We start from the raw sequence: 5,748 nt of genomic DNA, 5'->3' as shown, positions 1-5,748 counted from the left end.
GTATCAAATCCCCTTGACAGAGTAGTATCATTTTGCATCACCACCAACAATATATGAGAATGCCTATTACATTACAGATTATCTAATTGGTAAGAAGATGTATCTCATTACAGTTATTTTTCTTCACATTTGTTATCCATGAGTTAGGTTGAGCCTTTTTTTGTGTGTTTAAGGACCTTTTGTTAAGTCCTGCACCTACATCATTTTGGTGAAAATTTAAAAAATAGCTTACATCTAGTGTCCCTTTTTTGTTTCTCTAATGTTGTTGGTTTTTGCATTCACTTTTTCATAATATTTCTACATATTAAGTATATAGTCCATTGTTTGTAATCTAAGTTGTAAATGTTTTCCCTAATTTTTCATTTTTCTTTTTACTTTGGTTATAGGTTTTGGTTTTGTCAGTCAGTTTTTTATGAAAAAAAAAATCTTATGTACCAATATTTTCCCTTATGGCTTCTGGAATTTAAGTCATAAATTAAACAAGTTTTTTTTCTACTACCGGGTTATGAAATTTGTCTGAGGGTATACAGGGGAAAGAGTAGTTATGGTCGCGTGGGGTGTTGGGTGTAAGGGGAATCCTGAGGGGAGGTGGCCATCATGTGAGAAATCTATAAAAAACATTCTATTGGGGCGCCTGGGTGGCTTGGTCGGTTAAACGTCCGACTTCGGCTCAGGTCATGATCTCATGGTCCGTGGGTTCGAGCCCTGCGTGGGGCTCTATGCTGACAGCTCAGAGCCTGGAGCCTGTTTCAGATTCTGTGTCTCCCTCTCTCTGTGACCCTCCCCCATTCATGCTCTGTCTCTCTCTGTCTCAAAAATAAATAAACGTTAAAAAAATTAAAAACATTCTACTAAATCAGGAGAATTAGATGTTGAGATACATGTGCCGGTCTTTTGCTTGTATTTGAGAATGCAGTCTGTATTATTTTTTGTCTCCTGTAGAATTGAGTCCAGGCCTGTTTACTGGTAGAGAATATCTGACATGAAGCAGAAACTCCATATCACCTCCAATGACCCCCTCAGAGATCTGAGACAGACCACCCTCTTAGAGATAAGACAGACAAAATCTGTTCTGAAGTCTACCACCACACCTAGCCAAGGACTAAAGAAAGGAAAACCATACTTCACACCCATGAGAAGAACCAAGTTCTTAAATCACACAAGGGTTACTGCATCCTTCACTCTCTGTCTGGAAGTAAGATCTTATTAGAAATGCTAGTAACACATTAGCACTATGCAAAAGTACAGAGGTGTGGGTTGTAAGATGCCTCAGTTTCCCACAGCGGCAAATTTTCCCCACTCAATTACATCATTTCCTGTTTTTATTCTATTCTATTCTATTCTATTCTATTCTATTCTATTCTATTCTATTTATTTCAAGTATAGTTAACATCTAGTGTCATATTAGCTTCAGGTGTACAGTATAGTGATTCAATAATTCTATACATCACCCTGTGCTCGTCATAACGTGCACTCCTTAATCCCAATCACCTATTTAATCCACACCCCACCTACCGAACTCCCCTCTGATAACCATTAGTTTGTTATCTATAGTTAAGAGTGTATTTCTTGTTTTGACTTTCTTGTTTTTCCTTTGCTTGTTTTTGTTTGTTTGTTTCTTAAATTCCACATATGGACGAAATAATATGCTATTTGTCTTTCTCTGGCTTATTTCACTTAGCAATATACTCTCTAGCTCCATCCATGTCATTGCAAATGGCAAGATTTTATTCTTTTTATGGCTAAATAATATTCCATTGTATACATATACCACATCCTCTTTATCCGTTCATCTATCAATGGACACTTGGGCTGCTTCCATAATTTGGCTATTTTAGATAATACTGCTATAAACATAGCGGTGCATGTATCCCTTTGAATTAGTGTTTTTGTATTTGTTAGATAAATACCTAGTAATGCAATTACAAAATACCTCAAATAGCCAAAGCAATTTTGAAAAAGAAAAGCACAGCTGGAGGTATCACAATTCCAGATTCCAAATTGTATTACAGAGCTATAGTAATCAAAATAGTGTGGTACTGGCACAAGTATAATTTCCTGTTTTGATGCTGGGTTTCCAGGACTTGGCTTGAAGCTTGGCCTCCACTTGCTTGGAATGGAGTCTGTTTTGGGTAGGCACTAACATTCATAGTGCTCCTTGTGGGATACTTCCAGTTATGCAGGTCTATAGATCAAGAGAGGGAAAAGGTAAAATGCAGATGTGGAATTAGACTGACAGTGACTGGCACACAATAGACAATACATGTTAATAAATGAGATGTAGGTACAGAGATAAGCAATGAGTTTCATAACTAAGAATATGTCCACTCTTTTACATACAAATGAATTTTTCAGGGAGTTGGGATTATATCATATTATTTACTTATTTTAGTACTTTTATCAAAATATTTTGTTTCTAAAAATTGTGCCTTTTTTTGAAAAAAAAAAATGCAGAAAATGGAGAAAGATGCCACCTGGTGATCTGTGTCAGAATTGAAAATGTGAAAGTCACCTAAGGGGTTTGGTAAAGGGCGAGGTAATGGAGGGGTCAATGGGGGTGGCAAGTGAATTCCATTGTATATGCCAAAGCTTTCTGGAATTTTCCACACTGGTGGTGATTTTTCTATATTAGTGCCCATCCTGAAATGGTCAAGCCCTGAGGCTAGAAGTCCAGCCCCATGTGAACTAAATGAAAAGCTGCAGGAGTTAGTATATGAAGAATTGGTGGGAGAAGTTTGAAACATAGAAACACAGAGAAGCAGTGTCAAATAAATTGATCTGTTTCTAATACCATAAAACAGTGTACTATGAACATATTTCCAAAGCAATGAATATATGAGCATCATATTTGTAATCAGCTCATAATTATGTTCTCAACAAAAAATGTTCTGTATTAAAAACACTGTATAAATGCAAATTTATAAAATGAAAATATCCTCTATCTCCCACCAACCTACACACATTGAATTATTATTATCAAATAAATCTTTTTAATGTGTTATTTTCACACAATAGTATATGAACATGTTTCTAAATCAATTATGTATTTCTACACTATTATTTTGTGATTTGGTTTGTGAGCTTTCCTATTTTACAAAACTTTATCTCAACAACTTTTTCATATTACCAGTTAATATTTTTGTTTCCTAACAAGTATCAAACAATATAAAATGTATATTAAGGAGCTGATATTATTTGTTCTCTCCCTTTTGCTTTCACCTTCTGCCTATTATAATACAGGGATAATCTCTGTTAAATTATTGGTGCCTGCTCTCCACATTGTTCTCTGTGTGTAATGAAATAATTTACATGTAATGACATGCACATACCGATTCACCCATGTTGATGTGTATTCTTTTGTAGAACTGGGATCATATTTGCATATTTTATGACTTCCTTATTTCACTTAATATGATTCATTTTCATTTCACTTGTTTGTTTGAATTGGAATGCTTCCAAACATTTATTGGGGATTTATATTGCTTGCTAATGTGCATTATCTCTTGATATCATTGACCTATCTCTATTGTTTAAGAGTGTTTTGTACGTCAAGGATGTAAACTCTATGAATATAAACAGTAAATAATTTCCCTAGTTTTCCACACATTTTGATTTTAAATTTTTGCTATTCATGTGGTATTTTACACTTTATAATTATTTTTAGTATTTAAAAAGTAATTCAACACATTGTTTTAAAAATAATGAAAAAAATGCTTTAAAGTATAGTACATGTCAGCTCACAGGACAAAGGAGGAAAAAGTTTAGTCTTTTGACTAATTCTATTGAATCTTTGAGCACTAATTTTTAAAGTTGTTTTCCTAGGCCAAGTTACTTAATTTTTTTTTATTTCTGTACCTTCCACCCTCATTGAATAGTGGGGATAATTTATTGGTCTTGGATAGAATTATTAGGATTAAAATGATATAAAATTTGAAATACCCTTTACATAATAGTTATATCTATGTTAATATCTCACCATTCAGGTTCCCTTTCCAAAAATAAACAGTTTGTGCTGTTTTCTGGTTCCAGTTCCACATCTTAGGGAGCAGCCAGTCCATGTGGCTGCTACACTTAGGCCTCTTGGCCCATAGGGCATGATTTTATCCTCACCATCATCTCATGCCCAATGGGGCATGATGTAGCCCAGTTTCTATATCAAGGGAGTTTCTTACTATCAGCCCTTCCTTAAACCCTAGAAATCCATCATCTAAAGAGGAAGCTATTTGTTGGTCTGTGCAGAGGGCAAGGGGTAGATGTTTGACCCTAAAAAATGTCAATATCTTCTGTGAGTCTGAGGTTGGTCATCTGGAAAATGGGACTAAGGGTGTCTTCTTCACAGAACTATAAGAAGAAAAGGAGAAAACCTCAAAAAAATGCCTATCCCATAGTGGGACATTGATAAATGTTACTCCTGCCCCACCTTGCCTCTTTTGTCTCACAAAATAGAAGATTTGAAATAGATCGCATCTGGAAATATAGCAGTAAGAAGTGAATTTTGGTTCCGTCTCATCATTTCCTTTTTTCCATGTGCTTTCTTGTCTCCTTATTTTCATTGTAGTTTGATATGAGTGAAACAATTTCTTATTAGGCCCTAGGAAGAAGAAATTGTACGGAAGAGAAAGAATAATAACAGGTCAGCTAAACAGAAGATAGGAGTCATCAAACATGTGTCTCAGTAGCCAGACCCATCAACTGAACACAGGACCTTGGGTGAGTCCTTTCCCCTATGTGCTGACCTCAGTCCTAATGTAAAAAGGTACTCAATATAGAAACAATGGTCAGAAGGATGGGCTTTGGAGTCAGAAAGGCTGGGATTTGACACTAGGAACCATTACTTGGTCATTGCATGATATTGAGCAATTTATCTATTGTGTGTGCTATAATTGCTGATTGTTGGTGCCTTTTATTATAATAATTATAATAACATAATATATATTTAATATATACATATAAATAATTACATACATACATATAAATAAATACATATAAATAACATATACATATAAATAATTAGGATATTTATATAATTCAATAATAAAAAGCTCATGAGCAGGACCAGACATACAGAATTATTTAATATTAGTTTAATATTAATTTAATATTTAATATGCTACAGATATGACATTTCCAATCAGATGCATTAAGAGTTGGGACTGGGTCAACTGGTAAAGGCTTCATTAAAAAACAGTTATATCTCATCTTATCCTGTGTCATTTAATCATAACATTTTGACCATGTGCTAGTATTTAAAACAAAAGCTAAGATAAAATCAAAACCAAAATTACAAAAGAAGATAGTGAACTGTATATACAGTAAGATAATAGTTATAAGGAATGTTTATATAATATATATATGTATTATGTTTGCATATGTTCATGCAGAGAAAAATAATGTGAATTTCAGTGATGATAAGATTACTGGGTATTGATTTTTAAAAAACTTTTTTAATGTTTACTTTTGAGAGAGAGACAGAGAGCATGAGAGGCGGAGGGGCATAGAGAGAGGGAGACACAGAATCCAAGGCAGGCTCAGCTGTCAGCACAGAGCCTGATGCGGGGCTCAAACCCATGAACTGTGAGATCAGGCCCTGAGCCTAAGTTGGATGCTTAATCAACTGAGCCACCCAGGCGTCCCTGGGTATTGATATTTTTAAACCCTGCACTTAATTCAAAATATTAAACACTTGCTAAATGGAGTAAGTGTTACACTGATGATAAAAACCCTATCCCCTAAAAGCACTACTTCTTA

The sequence above is a fragment of the Panthera tigris genome, chromosome X (assembly GCF_018350195.1).
Source record: "Panthera tigris isolate Pti1 chromosome X, P.tigris_Pti1_mat1.1, whole genome shotgun sequence".
NCBI lineage: Eukaryota > Metazoa > Chordata > Mammalia > Carnivora > Felidae > Panthera > Panthera tigris.
Note: the sequence above shows the minus strand (reverse complement) of the source record.